Here is a 15836-nt window from a genome sequence, read left to right on the forward strand (position 1 = left end):
CGGGCATTGTGTCAGGCACCCGTAGTCCCAGCTACTTAGGAGGCTGAGGCCAGAGAATCGCTTAAGCCCAAGAATTTGAGGTTGCTGTGAGCTGTGATGCCACAGTACTCTACTGAGGGTGACATAGTGAGACTCTGTCTGAAAGAGAGAAAGAAAGAAAGAAAGAAAGAAAGAAAGAAAGAAAGAAAGAAAGAAAGAAAGAAAGAAAGAAAGAAAGAAAGAAAGAAAGCAAGCAAGCAAGCAAGCAAGCGATGGTCATTATCTAATAGTAAAGGGATCAATTCAACTAGAAGGTATAGCAATCCTAAGTATTTATGCACCTGACACAGGAGCACCCAAATTCAAAAGCAAACCCTACCATGTCTATGCAAAGAGATTAAATAGCAGCATTATAATTACCAGGGACTACAACACTCCACTGAAAGAACTGGACAGATCATCCAAGCAGAAAATAAACAAACATTGGACTTAAATGGGACTATAGAACAATTAGGCCTAACAGACATTTACAAAACATTTAATAAAAACTACTGAATATACATTCTTCTTATCACCACATGGAACATTCTCCAAGACTGATCATATCTTAGGCCACAAAACATGTCTCAACAAAGTCAAAAAAATAGGAATCATACCATGTATCTTCTCAGACCACAGTGGAATAAAACTAGCAATGAACTCCCAGAGAAGCACTCAATTCCACAAACTCATGGAAATTAAACAATGTGCTACTGAATGATTATTGGCTTAAGAATAAAATTTAGAGGGAAATCAAAGGATTCCTCATATTGAATGACAAAGGGGACACAAGTTATCAAAATCCATGAGAGTCAGCAAAAACAATCCTAAGGGGAAAGTTCATAGCCTTAACTGCGTACATCAAAAGAAATAAAGATCACAAATCAACAATCTAGTGATTCGTTTCGAGGAACTAAGAAAGAGAAAACCAAACCCAAATCCAGAAAAAGAAAAGAAATAATTAAGGTCAGAGCAGAACCAAATGAAATGGAAAACAAACAAACAACAAAAAAATACAATCAATGATCAATGAACCAAAAACTTGTTTCATTGCAAAAATAAAGAATATTGATAGATATCATGGTAGATTAACCAGGACCCAATTAAGCCCTATCAGACGTAAAAAAGGAGATATTATGACTGATACCAAAGAAATACAAAATATCCTCCGTGAATGCTATGAAAATCTCTACAAACATAAAACTCAAAAACTAGAGGAAATGAACAAATACATGGAAATTCACAACCTCCCAAGACTCAATCAGGAAGAAATAGAAATCTGGAACAGATCATTAATGAGCAACGATATTGAAATAGAAATAAAAAAATCTTCCCAACAACAACAAAAAATAGCCCCAGAACAGATGTATTCACAGCCAAATTTAACCAGACCTACCAAGAAGAGCTGGTACCCATACTGCAGAAATTAGTCCATAACATCGAGGAGGAGGAGATCCTCCCCAACTCATTCCACAAAGTCAGTATCACTTTGATACGAAAGCCAAGAATAGACAAAAAAGATTTCTTATCCAGAGATCCTGCACCTTCCCAAGTTCTGTCCCATCAGCAGTAACAGCATTAAAAGGACTAATCATCTTAGCATGCGGCTCACTCTCCCCAAAGTGCTCCTGAACAGCATGGTGCCTTATTACCCTGCAAACACCATCACTGTCCTTTAATTCCCCACTCCGATGGCGCTCCCTCTGCCAGGCCTATTCTCCACTCATTCCTTATCCAGTCACTGTCAGAGTAAGTCACACTCAGCTCTGTGTTCCTCCGTGTCTCCCCAACCCTGTCCTGGGTGAGTGAAAATTCCTCCTATGATGTCCTCTGTCCTGAGGCCAGAAGTTCGTGGAGTTCAAGCTCTCTGTCATGTTCACCGAAGTCCATCCTCCTGCCATGAAGAGCCTTGAACACATTAAATGCTCACACACATTTATTAAATGGCAGAATTCTTGAAATAGTAAAGATTGGGTGTCTAGACACATGTTCCTCGCACCCACGAGCTCACAGCTAGGAGTACACCAAGGCCCCCAGCATGGAAGCCCTTTGTTACCATACATTTTAAACTTCCATCTTCGTTTAAATAGAGGAACAGCATGAGGACCAGGCTGAACTGAAGAGTGAAGTGGGGGATGCAGAGAGCTGGGGAGACATCCCCTCAGTTGTCAGCTCAGGGAGGCCCAGAAGAGGCCCTTTTTTTGCCCATGAAAGGTGTGTCTAGAATCTTTAGCTTTGCTTATGTGGAGCCTAAGGCCTCATTGGAACACTCTCTGACCAAGTGAATCTTGCATATTTGTCTCTCAAGCACAGTCTGACCTGGAAAAAACACACAGGAGAGGTGTCAATAAGGGGAAAGTTGAGACCCCGGGGGCTGCCCTCACTCCCGGGCAGGATGTGAAAAAAATACAGAGACCTGCCAGCTTCCACCTTTGGGGGCATCTTCCACCTGCTGAGGAGCCCTGGGGCTCACCTGTGGTTTTCAGTGTAGTGGGCGCACTCACAAACAGTATGATGTCACTTCAGCACAACCCAAGTCCGCAGCCTCCACAGGGCACGAAGCGCCTGCCCAGGGAACTGCAGTGGGGGGTGGGGGAGCCGTGAGCCCTGGACCATAAGGCCTTTGTCTGAGCTCAAAGTGTGGCCTGGGAAGAACCTCTCTGGCTTTCAGGGGCTTGGGGGTCCCCTGTCCTCTGTCAGCCTCATGGGGAACATATCCCACCCACCTGGTATCTGTGAGGACCAAGTGTGGGGGTAAAGAGTGGCTATTTCAGCGCCTCCTCCCAGTTCCCCTAAGGGACAGGGTCATCCTTATTTAGAGAAACACTCTGACAGGTCCCTGCAGGCGGAGCCCATGCCTGAGGGTGAGGTCTGGAGCTGCTCAGGGAAGGTGAAGCTTTCTGTGGAGGGGAGGACGGGAATGGGAATTTGAGGGTTCAGACAAACCACAGAGAGAAAGGGAGATGGAATGAGATGGCTTCAGGGGAGGCTGGTCCTGAGCACCAGGGCAGAGGCACAGCCTGCAGGGAAAGGCCTCCTACCCCCAGTTCAGGCCTCACCAAGCAAGGGCTGGCTCCCTGCAGGTATCAGGGGTTTGCTGGGCTCTGATGGGAACCCTAACCCTAACCCCTCCCTACGAGCCTTTGGAACTTCTTGGCTGTGACAGTGGAGGAAGCAGTGGACACTGTCCCTGTAGCCTGGGTAAAAAAAAAGTCAGTGAAATGGTCCCTGAATTGAACTAATCCAGCAGCAGCAGGAGAGACCAGGGGAGACACAGGCCCTCAGCTTCTTGTTCCCAAGCACCCCCAGAGTGTGGGGTCTCCCAGAGTACCAGGGAGGAGAGTTTGAGGGGAGTCCATTTTTATCTCAGTGGTGAAGAGAAGACCCCAACTGCCATTTGGGTGTCAATTATGTGACACGATAGACATGATAGTATTAATCATACAACAGTAATCAATAAGGTGCGTGGCACCTGGTAGGTGACAAAGACAAGTTTCCCAATTATCATGTATAAAGTGGCCTCCTGGGTGGCCAGCCGCTCAGAGAGTTGTTCCTTTTGCAGAGGCCTCTCCTGAGCTCTTTCCTTCCCCTCCCCCTCACTCCAGCAGGCAGCTGTTAAATCTCCACTGGGTACAAGGGGCTGAGACAAGCCCCTGACAGCACAGGCTAAGAAGGGGCACACCCAGATGCAAACGGGATCATTCCCATCATAAAAGAGCAAAGAAAGTGCCCAAGGCGCTGAGGGGAGAGGAGTTTAAGAGGGGGGTTAAGAGCCACTTCCCAGAGAAAAGAGAGGCAGGATGGAGGGGTCTGAGCCAGGAACCCAGGAGCTTAGCATGGAAGCTGGCCCTTTTCCATTATTTTGTTAAACAAACTTCTTTTATACATAGAACCTCCAAGGAAAAGGGGTCCCTCAAGCAGCTGAGATTGTTGCTATGATTATTGATAGCAAATAATTCAAAATGTTGAACCCCCGGAGCTCCTGCATTCAGGGGTTATGGGGTGCCAAGCTGGGGCTGCACAGCTGAGATTACGCAGTCTGGCATTGGCTGTGCTCTGAGGTTAGGCTCCCCTGGCCCCTCCGCCATCTCCCCATCCCTTAGCCCCACACCCAGCATTTGATTACCCGTGTAATCAAAGTGACTGCCTGTTTGGTTGGTTCCCTCCCACCAAGAAAAAGTCCTGGGTGTTCAGACATCCCCTGGTTCCCAGGCCCTGGCCTCAGGCTAGGGGGGAAAGGTTTTTAGTTTCCTTGTTTGTGCCTGTTCTGTGAGGAGGACAAATCCCCTCCACCCTCATCCCATCTGTCCCATCCTGTCCTAGGTGACAGCAAAAATCTCTCCCTCCTAAAGCCACCTATTAACCCTCTCCTTAGGCCTAAGTGTGTTTCCCTAAGAATTCCCAGGAACTGGCCTTGAGCACCCAACTCTGCAGCCACAGCAGAGCCCCTACCCTGATGGAAATGGCAGCAGCTCCCTGAAGTCCTGCTGTGTACCACTGCTGCCCCAGGCCCACAGAGCACAGCTGCTATTCCACATGAGGTGGGGGGACAGCTGGCTGGCACCTGCAGCCCCTGGGCATCTTTCTCCCACCTCCTTCCCCTTCCCAACCCGGCAGTCAGCCTGAGAACCCTGAGATGGCCTGTGACAGGAGTCCCCATCTCCTCAAACTGTCAGCTCTTGAATAAACCTGTTCTTCTCTCCTCTAGAGTTAGGATTTCCCGAGTGGCCCACAGATGACCCTACTTCGGGCAGCAAGTGACCAGGGTTAGCCCACCTCTGTCCTCCTCCTAGTGCCATTATCCAGTCCCCAAAACCAACCAACAAGGACTCCAGAAGTTTCTCCTGGTTGTCTCCTGCACTGATTTGTCTGGGCAGCCCCGTCCCTGCCTCTGTGACCCCCATAGCCCCCTGACCCTCCCCCAGCTCTTATCCCTGCCACTCCAGTTCTCTTAAAGCAAGGCAGACTTTGGTAAGAATCTGCCTGTATACCTGGGATTCTGAATCTTGATAATAAAGAACAACTTTAACCTACACTTGTGTTTGGTTCCTGGTTCCATCACCCTGGTTACACCCACACCCAACTCCTCCTCTCTCCAGACACCCCACCCCTAAGGGGTTGCCCTGACAGCCCCAGCCTGGCTCAACTGCCCCTCCTTGCCCACCCCCATCACCTCCCCTCTTTCCCCTCCAGACCCAGGACAACCCTGTGGACATGGAACAGACAGCCACCAGGCCATGAACTCATAATCTCCCGTGGAAAACAGATTTGGGGAATAAGAGAAGTTTTATACAAGCTTCAAATAGAAGCTCCCACTTCCCCGTTCTAGGAAACTGGACTGAGTCTTTCCAATGGAGCATCGATGCCCGAAGCTTTTCCCTAATAAATCAGGAGACTCTTACCTCCAACATCCTGAAGACCCCAGGTATCCAGACTCCAAAGGTGCGTGTATCAGGTCAGAGCCAATCATTTTCTAAATTAGCATTGAACAACAACAACAACAACAAAAGCAAACAAACAAAGCCTGCCAAAGTGATCACAGAGTGTACTTGTGATCCCACCCAGAAACAGGAAGGGAAATCGTGCCCCAGAACAGCCAACCATACCCTCGGGCAGCCCTCCCTGACCTGGGGAAGGACTGTGTCAAAGGAAGAAAAGCCAAACTCTGCCAAATAATTTAAAGAGGTTTATTCTGAGACAGATTTGAGGATCATGTCCCAGACCCATGCCCACGTGAAAAGGGTTCGGGGTGTGACAAGACCAGGAGAGGTTCAGGCCAAGTTTAACGAAAGCGGACAGAGATTCGCCTGGTCCAAGATGGTGTGTGCACCGAGAGGGCTTGGGAGCTTGTGTTTATACTGGATGTAGGGGAGGAAGATTCCACAGGTTGCTGGAAGGTTTTGGCTGGCTAGGATCTTTCCACTGGACCTCTTGGGGGTGGGGCCAGGTAGACCTTTAGGTCTGGGAAGGGAAGTAGGGGAAGTGGGGAGGGCCCCTAACATTCCCAACTCTTGTTACCAAGGCTGATGGGGTTGAAGGTCAGTCTCCAGAACTGCTTCTCACTGGGTAGGGTCGGAATTGTCCTCAGTGCGATGAGTCAGGTGTTAGGACTACACGGGTTGGGGGTAACATTGGGAGAGGGAGAGGGGAGTGGTAGCCATTGGGTTACAACTGCAGCTGATACCTTTTTATCTTTTCTTGAATAAATGAGGGCAGGAATTGGATGACACAAGGGGCAATGGCTAATCATAGGAGGACTGCAGTGAGGAGGCCCATGAGGGGTGTAATCCAGCGTCCCCACAGGCTGTTGAACCAGAATCTCTCATTTTGAGAGCGTAGATGGGTGGCTTGTTCCCAGAGTTGGGTGATGCCCTCTCGGACATGGCCAGACTTGCTGATCTGGAAATAGCAAGTCTCCTGAAGAAAGTACAGTGTTTCCCTTCCCTTGCTGTGAGCAGATCCAGGCTCTAGGATGTTGGAGAACTGCTGATGCCAGGGAGTCTACCTGGTCTGGGGTGACTTGGAACTAACTGATCAGAGACTTCCTGGAGGCTCCTGGCCGGTTCGGTGGACGTTATTTGGAACCGGTGGGTAGCAATTCCTAGACCGACAGTTCCGGTGCAACTGCATGGTGCCCGGTGCTACTAGGAGAGAGATCAGGTGGACGGTGTGTTAGCTCTTGGTAGGGTGCGAAGTGGGACTGGAATTGCTCGTAGCCTGGGAGGAGGGATAGATCAGGGGAAAGCAGGACCAGAGTGCAGGTGCCGGTGCAGTTTGTTGGGAGGCACAGACTCTGCATAGGAAAAAGATATCGGTGTCATCAAGGGAAGTAGAAAAGTTGAAGGAAAGGAGCAATTCTTGAGTTTCTGTGTATTTTCCGGGGGCACTTTTAATGTCCCAGAGGGCAAAAGTTCCTGTGAGAATTGCTCTGGGGAGAGGCTGTATAGGTGGGGCTGTAAGGGAGTGTGTTTTAGGGAAGAGGTAGAACTTGGTTTGGTTTCGGTGGTCAGTGATGCTGTCAGCAGGGATGGGGATAAAAGTGCAAGAGGCTCGAGTTATTGCAGTGCTTTCAGTTTAAGGGAGGATGAAGACTGGACAGCAGCCTGTCTCGGCAGAAGGGGAGTTCTAGGTTGGGGTGTAGGCGCTGATGAGAGTGAGAGGAATAGATGAGAGAGAGAGAGGAGAGCAGGGAGGACGGGGGAGAGAAAGGAGCGGCATTTTAAAGAAAGAAAGGTAGAATGTCAGTCCTGAGGGTTAGGGGGAGCTGAATTCAGGAGGGAAACAGAGAAGAGGAATCATAGCTGAATTCCCAAGGCACTTGCATGAATGCTGTGTCCACCTTCTTAGGTTAGATTGGAGACTTAGATTTCCGGTGTGTCTAATGGTTAATGTGTGATGTTCGGGAATTACTTGAAGCTTAAAGGAACAGAATTTAAAAGACAAAAGAGTTGGGCGGCGCCTGTGGCTCAGGCAGTAGGGCGCCAGCCCCATATACCGAGGGTGGTGGGTTCAAACCCAGCCCCGGCCAAACTGCAACCAAAAAATAGCCGGGCGTTGTGGCGGGCGCCTGTAGTCCCAGCTGCTTAGGAGGCTGAGGCAGGAGAATCGCGTAAGCCCAGGAGTTAGAGGTTGCTGTGAGCCGTGTGACGCCACGGCACTCTACCTAGGGCGGTACAGTGAGACTCTGTCTCTACAAAAAAAAAAAAAAAAGACAAAAGAGTTGGGGAAAATGTGAAGAGAATTTACATTTCTTTTTTATCAGTTGGGTTCCTGAATGGTCCGTGAAAACAAGAATCTGCAGGGATAAGGGGGCTGCTAACAGGAGCAAAGAAAGCAGGCAGAAAGACAGACTATGAGTTAATAATTTTCTACTATTTCACTATAAAGACTGGGTATTCTTATATTTTTCTCTTTCTGTTGCAAAATTAAAATATCTCTTTGAAATGAGCTCAAAACTGGGGACTATGGACGGGGGTCTCTTCTGAAACTGCTTCCTATGGAATATGGACAGTGATGTCCCTGCCTGTCAGAGCTCACGGGGATCATGAGGGGGAGGGTTTCAAAGTTAGGTGAGAGGTGGGAAGAGGTTTCACTGGAATGCATGCTGAGTATTGAGGCGGACTGAGAGATGGGGCCAACTGGGAGATGAAGTACTTTGTTTCTCTCTGATATGAAGATTTAAATTAGTAAAGAGTTGAAGAGCCTTTAGACAGGAAAAAGGGTTAGATTTTTACCCTGGCTTTGAGAGATTTATTGTATTTGAAAAGGGGAATTGGTATGTGGGAGAGAAGAGTGTAGCTAGGGAGAGAAGGTGACTGGAGAAGTCAGCAGGTGGGTAGAGGCGGAGACTGGGAGAGCCTTGGGCAGAAGTCAACAGCCCGAACAAGGTGGCCCTGCGGCTCTGGGGGGGGTGCCTGATGTGGGTGGGAAAGTTGGTGAAGGCAGAAGTGGGCAACAGAAAAAGCAGGCGGCAGGGAAGGAAGTCAGGGAGAAGCTAGAGAGAGAAAAGGGCCTGAACATAGGGGATTTCACCCTATCTGTCATTTCTTTGGAGATTATTTAAGTTTTAAGATATTGAATTCAAAGGTTCTGTTCTCAAGCCATATAGACCCAGTATCCGATTTGTACTGAGGCCAGGCTGTGTTACAGTAAAATGAGGCATTTTGGCCAGATCTTCCCTTTGAGGTCTAAATTTTTGTATCGTCAAAGGAAAGACTCCTGGGTTGTTTCCCTTGAAGGAATGGACGGGCCCTGCCCCATGTCCCTGACATCCTTCCCCTACTTGGGTGGAAAAGAGGGCGTCCTCTATTCTCCAAAACCCAGCTCATCAAAGCGAAAGATCCTCTGAGGCAGGAGTCCCCTCCTCCACTCAGACACTCGTGGCACCCGGGGTGCTAGAAGACTGAACCAGGGCAAAGCGCTGAGAATGAAAATGAAAATTCTGGAAAATAAAGGAGTGAAGCGAAGGGGACATGAGAGCATTGAGGTGTGGAACAGGCGTAGGCGAGTTCTGTGTGAAGGTGATCAGGAACCCCACTCACCCTCACGTGGCAGCCGGGATGAAATCTTCTAAAAATATCTGACAGGCGGGTTTGTGGAGTCGAGTCTGTAGGGAAAATTGTTCCCTGACCTTGATCAGAGGCTTTCTTTCTGCTTAAGACAACTACAGAATCACGAGAATGACAGGTGAGTTGTGTGTATGCAGGAAGGCAGAAAACCGGCCTCCAAGAAAGAAGGTGTGTGTGAGGGGCGGCAATACCAGGCCTAACGGGTATGGTAAATATTCTCCAGATTCCAAAGGTCTCTGGACACTGGAGACAGAGGTCATGCTCAAGGTCTGCAGTTTTGCAAATAAAAAGCGGAGACATTCTATCCGATCTTCTCCATGTTCTATCAGTGCTGATGTCGGGATAAGCGGCTTTTATCTAATTCTTCCTGTTTTCTAATAATAAATATGGACTCGAGGTTTGCTCAAGAGGACTCTCCCTGAGCTCTTCCATCCCTGGGCACAGACTCTGCGTCAAGCCTCTTAATTCCTCGCGCTAAAACACCTTCTTCACAAGCCATTTGGAGGAAACTTCTGAGATCTACTCAGCAGCCAAAAATACTTATAAGAGTAAATCATGTCATGCATTTATTAGCCAGAAAATAAGCAAATAAAAACCACACAAACCCTCCCAGCCCTTCTGCAGGTAAGGAAAGCTTATCTGTTCCTGGACGTCAGAGATGACAGCTGTGACCCAGCACAGTGTAACCAGTTGATCACCGTGGACATCACTACTTGAGCTATCATCTGTAAATATAGAACTTATGGACACAGCCATCTCTGGTTTGAAACAGTGCCTAGATTTTTGTGAATACTGATGTACCAGCCTCGTGACAGGAAGATTTCTTATCCAGAGACTCTTCACCTTCCCAAGTTCTGTCCCATCTGCAGTAACACCATTAAAAGGACTGATCATCTTACTGGATGGTTCCCGCTTCCAAAAGGTTCACAAAATACTGTGGTGCCTTACTACACTGCAAAAACCCTCACTGTCTATCTATCTATCTATCTATATATATATGTAGAGAGAGAGAGAGAGAGTCTCACTTTGTCACCCTCAGTAGAGTGCCCTAGCATCACAGCTCACAGCAACCTGAAAGTCTTGAGCTCAAATTATCCTCTTGCCTCAGCCTCCTGAGTACCCGTGACAACAGGCACCCGCCACAACACCTGGCTAATTTTTCTATTTTTAGTAGAGATGGGGTCTCACTCTTGCTCAGACTGGTCTCAAACGTGTGAGCTTAAGGGATCTTCCCACCTCAGCCTCCCAGAGTGCTGGGATTACAAGTGTGAGACTCTGAGCCCAGCCTCCCGTCCCGTCAGGCTCCCCTCTAACTGCACTTCCTCCACCCGGCCTGTTCTCCACTCTTCTCCTTTCTCACCTTGTCTCTGCCAGAGCAAGTCACATTCACCTGTGTTCCTTCTGCGTCCCCCTCCAGGTGACTCTGTGGGTGTGAAAATTGTTCCCAGGGGTGCCAGAAGCTCCTTGAGTTCAAGAACTATGTCATGGGGCGGCGCCTGTGGCTCAGCGGGTAGGGCGCCGGTCCCATATGCCGGAGGTGGTGGGTTCAAACCCAGCCCCGGCCAAATTAAAAAAAAAAAAAAAAAAAAGAACTATGTCATGTTCATCAATGTCCATCCTCCTGCCATCAAGAGCCTTGAACACATGGAATGCTCACACACATTTATTAATTGGCAGAATGATTAAAAGAGTGAAGCTCGGGAGTCTAGACACTTGTTCCTCCCGCTCACAAGCTCACAGGCAGGGCGACCCCCCCCCCACCAACAGATGCATATGCCCTAGGCAGGGCCTGTTTGTTCAAATCCATTTCAAATTCCCATCTTGGTGTGAATGGAGGAGCAGCGCGATGTACCCGGCTGAGATGAGCGTGAAGCTGAGGAAGCAGAGAGCTGGGGAGACATTCCCCTCAGTTGTCAGCACAGGGAGAACCGGGGTCAGGGAGGCCCAGAAGGGAAGGACTTCTTTTGGTGCCCATGAAAGATGCTTCTTTGCCTTTGCTTTGTGGAGCCTAAGGCCTCATTGAACACTGCCCTGACCAGGCAGCTCTTGCATGTTCACTGTTCACAAAGAGTCTCTCCTGGAAAATGCACCCACAGGAACCAGTCAACAAGAGGAACGGAGGGCGGGCACTGAGGCCCTGTGACCCCCCCAGGTCTCCTCTCACTCCAGGGCAGGGAGGGGGAACCATGAAGACCCAGCAGGCTCTACCCTTTGGGGCATCTTTCCCCTACTGAGGAGCCTACACTCACCTGTGGTATTCACGGTGGTTGTTGGGGCGATGGTGGCCATTCCTCTGTGAGGTACTTACAACAGTGAGGGTGATGGCAAAGGCCAGCAGGATGGCACAAGCCACCATTACTGGGAGCTGAAAGAGCAGAGGGTTGGGGACAGGGGTGGCGGGGATGAAGGATATGAACACCGACCAAGAGCCTTTTGACAGAACTCAAGGTATGACCTGGGAAGGACCAACTCTGGCTTGGAGTGAGAGGTCCCCTGTCCTCTCTCAGCCACATGGGGAACATATCCCACCTGGTGTCCGTGAGGACCAAGTGTGGGGGTAAAGAGTGGCTATTTCAGTGCCTCCTCCCAGTTCCCATAAGAGACAGGGTCATCCTTATTTAGGGAAACACCCTGACAGGTCGCTGCAGGCGGAGCCCAGGCCTGAGGATGAGGTCTGGAGCTGCTCACGGAAGGGGAAACTATTCTGGAAGGTGAAACTGTTCTGTGGACGAAAGGACAGGAAGGGAAATTTGAGGACAAACCACAGAAAGAAAGAGAGATGGCTGCAGGGGAGGCTGGTCCTGAGCATCTCAGGAGGTGCAACCTGCAGGGAAAGGCCTCCTGCCCCCAATTCAGGCCTCACCAGGTGGGGCTGGCTCCCTGCAGGGATCAGGGGTTTGCTGGATTCTGATGGTAACCCTAATCCTAACCCTAACCCCACCCTCTGAGCCTGTCCTTCTTGGCTGTGACAGTGAAATTAAGTGGAGGGGGCAGTGGGAACTGTTCCTTGTGACTTGGAAAAAAGTCAGTGAAATGGTCCCCAAATTGAACTAATTCAGCAGCAGCAGAAGGGACCAGGGGAGACACAGCCCTCTGCTTGTTGTCCCCCGAGAGCACTCAGGGTGTGGGGTCTCCCAGAGTACCAGAGAGGAGAGTTTGAGGACAGTCCATTTTCATCTGAGCCATGAAGAGAAGACCCCAACTGCCATTTGGGTGCCAATTATGTGACAGGATAGACACGATAGTATTAATCATACGACAGTAATCAATAAGGTGCGTGGCACCTGGTGGGTGACAAAGACAAGTTTCCCAATTATCATGTTTAAAGTGGCCTCCTGGATGGCCAGCCGCTCAGAGAGTTGTCCCTTTTGTAGAGGCCTCTCCTGGACCCTTTCCTTCCCCTCCCCCTCACTCCAGCAGCTGTTACACCCGCACTGGGTACAAGGGGCTGAGACAAGCCCCCGACAGCACAGGCTAGGAAGGGGCACACCCAGATGCAGACGGGATCATTCCCAGCACAGGGTCAGAGCCATAAAAGAGCAAAGAAAGTGCTGGGGGGGGGGGGCGCTGAGGGGAGAGGGGTTTGATCCTCAGCAGGGGACTTAGGGGAGGGGTAGGACCGGCCTCCCAGGCAAAGCGGAGGCAGGACGGAGGGGTCTGAGCCAGGAGCCCAGGAGCTTAGGGAGGAAGCTGGTGCTTTCGCAGTAGCTGTGCTGGCCCCTTTCCATCTTTCTTTTTAAGAATTTTTTTTTTTACAGGCGGCGCCTGTGGCTCAGTCGGTAAGGCGCCGGCCCCATATACCGAGGGTGGCGAATTCAAACCCGGCCCCGGCCAAACTGCAACCAAAAAATGGCTGGGCGTTGTGGTGGGCGCCTGTAGTCCCAGCTGCTCGGGAGGCTGAGGCAGGAGAATCGCTTAAGCCCAGGAGTTGGAGGTTGCTGTGAGCTGTGTGAGGCCACGGCACTCTACTGAGGGCAATAAAGTGAGACTCTGTCTCTACAAATTTATTTTTTTTTTTACACATAGAACCTTCCAAGGAAAAACTGTCCCTCAGGCAGCTGAGATTGTTGTTATTTGATGAAAAATAATTCGAGCGAGCTGTGGAGCCCCTGAAGCCCCTGCATTCAGGGATCATTGTGTACAAAGCTCAGGCACAGTCTGGCTCAGAGGGGGGCTGCTGCCTGTCTGTACGGCAGGACAAATGCCACGGAGGAAAGAGGAGAAAGAAGTATTCGGGGCTGACCAGAACAGAGCCCAGTCAACAGCAGAAGCCTACATCATGGGGATTGCCCTTTCCCAGACACACAGACCCCCACCCCACCCCGTGCGCACAGCCCGGCTCAACCCCAGCTGCCTCCAGTGAGCAGGTCTCCAGTTTGGGCAGACGCAGCCCCGGGGACCCCTCAATCTCCCTCCCACTCGGTGGTCCTGGGTTCCCCCCACCGTGCGAGATATGGAGAGGATCCCGACTCTGCCCAGAGACCTCCGATGTCAGCAGAACAAAGGATTTTTAAAGATAAACAGTTCTCCAGGCGGGCTCTGAAGATGAGCCTGGGGCTCAGTGTTCCCAAGACAGAGCCCAGATTGAGGCCTCGACAGAGGACAGCTGCCCACCCTCCGTAGTGCCAGCAGTGGAATTTTCCAGGGGCCTTACCGGAGCCATGTTGATACCAGGCTGGTCTGCGTCTGCTGTTTAAGGAGCAAGCAGCTTTTGCACACGCACCAGAGTTTAGTTTTCACTTTCACTTTCACCTTCCTTCTGACACTACAGTACTCAAAAAACCCCACTTAAAGAAGACAGATGAATGGCCAACAAACATATGAAAAAAAGTTCATCATCCCTAAATATTAGAGAAATGCAAATCAAAACCACCCTGAGATACCATCTAACCCCAGTGAGAATGGCCCACATCACAAAATATCAAAACTTCAGATGCTGGTGGCACCTGTGGCTCAAAGGAGTAGGGTGCTGGCCCCATATGCTGGAGGTGGTGGGTTCAAACCCAGCCCCGGCCAAAAAAAAAACACTGCAATAAATAAATAAATAAATAAAATAAGAACGTGTCCTTTATAAAAAAAAAAAACTTCAGATGCTGGTGTGGATATGGAGAGAAGGGAACACTTTTACACTGCTGGTGGGACTGCAAACTAGTACAACCTTTCTGGAAGGAAGTATGGAGAAACCTCAAAGCACTCAAGCTAGACCTCCCATTTGATCCTGCAATTTCATTACCAGGCATCTACCCAGAAGGAAAAAAATCCTTTTACCATAAGGACACTTGTACTAGACTGTTTATTGCAGCTCAATTTACAATCGCCAAAATGTGGAAACAGCCTAAATGCCCACCAACCCAAGAATGGATTAACAAGCTGTGGTATATGTATACCATGGAATACTATTCAGCCATTAAAAAAAAATGGAGACTTTACATCCTTCGTATTAACCTGGATGGAAGTGGAAGACATTATTCTTAGTAAAGCATCACAAGAATGGAGAAGCATGAATCCTATGTACTCAATTTTGATATGAAGACAATTAATGACAATTAAGTTCATGGAGGGGAAGGAAAAGCAGAGAGAGGGAAGGAGGGAGAGGGGTGGGGCCTTGGTGTCTGTCACACCCTCTGGGGGCAAGACATGATTGCAAGAGGGACTTTACCTAACAAATGCAATCAGTGTAACCTGGCTTATTATACCCTCAATGAATCTCCAACAATAAAAAAAAAAAAATGAAGGAAAAAAACCCCCACTTAACTGAGGTGACTATTTAAGCACTAGAGATTTTCAGTAATTGCAAAGGCTAACGATTTTCTTTTTCTTTTCCTTTTTTTTTTTTTAAGAGACAAAGTCTCACTTTGTCTCTTAAAAAGTGAGAGTAGAGTGCCATGGCCTCACACAGCTCACAGCAACCTCCAACTCCTGGGCTTAGGCGATTCTCTTGCCTCAGCCTCCTGAGCAGCTGGGACTACAGGTGCCCTCCACAACGCCCGGCTATTTTTTTGTTGCAGTTTGGCCATGGTCAGGTTCGAACCTGCCACCCTCGGTATAATGGGGCTGGCGCCCTACCCACTAAGCCACAGGTGCCATCGAGGCTAACAATTTTCTTTTCTTTTTTTTTTAATAATTCTTTAATATTGCTCAATATTTAGTTTCCCCAAATTTTTCAAGGTATCTTTTTGCAGTTTTTGTCCAGGGCTGGGTTTGAACCCGCCACCTCCAGCATATGGGACAGGCGCCCTACCCCTTTGAGCCACAGGAGACACCTGCTAACAATTTTCTACAAGAAAATCTTGATGCTTTATTTTTATGTCACTTACACATTTTTTCATTTATTTTATTAGAATGTGCTCGTGGGGCACAACGCAATGTTGCTGCCTTGATACTTTGCACTGTGGTGAAGTCAGGGCCCTCAGTGCCTCTGTCACTACAGCAGCGCACACTGTGCCCACCAGGCAGCTGTCCATTGTCCCCCACCCCTCTGAGTCTGTTGCTGCCTTGTCCTGTCTTTACGTCTGGTAATTTCTGTCTCGTGAATCTGGGTCCTCTGATGTTGGGTGCATTTTCAGTTAGGGTTGTTACATCCTCTTGTTGAACTGATGCCTTTATCCTTATACAACGACCTCGTGTGTGTGTGTGTGTGTGTGTGTGTGTGTGTGTGAAGTCTGTTCTATGTGATGAAGGTATTTTACTCCCGCTCACTTTTGGTGTCCGTGCAATCTCTTTTTCCACCCCTTTCCTTTTAGGCTGTGT

General features: G+C 49.1%; 2 long non-coding RNA genes across 4 annotated transcripts; both read right to left on the bottom strand.

The window, feature by feature from the left end:
- Positions 1-5507: 5507 nt before the first annotated feature.
- LOC128565616 (uncharacterized) lies at positions 5508-10573 on the bottom strand. Of its 3 annotated transcripts, none has more exons than XR_008374287.1 (3): positions 10447-10573; positions 9060-9124; positions 5508-6659 (listed from the first exon to the last, which is right to left on the bottom strand). It is a non-coding gene; the product is annotated as an uncharacterized LOC128565616 (long non-coding RNA). The 3 variants fall into 3 exon arrangements; XR_008374286.1 differs by having other exon boundaries at positions 9060-9181; positions 10447-10567; XR_008374285.1 differs by having other exon boundaries at positions 5508-6662; positions 9060-9181; positions 10447-10567.
- A 161-nt stretch (positions 10574-10734) lies between these two features.
- Positions 10735-13895, bottom strand: LOC128565615 (uncharacterized). The gene is made up of 3 exons (XR_008374284.1): positions 13741-13895; positions 11336-11451; positions 10735-11163 (listed from the first exon to the last, which is right to left on the bottom strand). It is a non-coding gene; the product is annotated as an uncharacterized LOC128565615 (long non-coding RNA).
- Positions 13896-15836: the final 1941 nt, after the last annotated feature.

This window comes from Nycticebus coucang, chromosome 14 (assembly GCF_027406575.1).
Source record: "Nycticebus coucang isolate mNycCou1 chromosome 14, mNycCou1.pri, whole genome shotgun sequence".
NCBI lineage: Eukaryota > Metazoa > Chordata > Mammalia > Primates > Lorisidae > Nycticebus > Nycticebus coucang.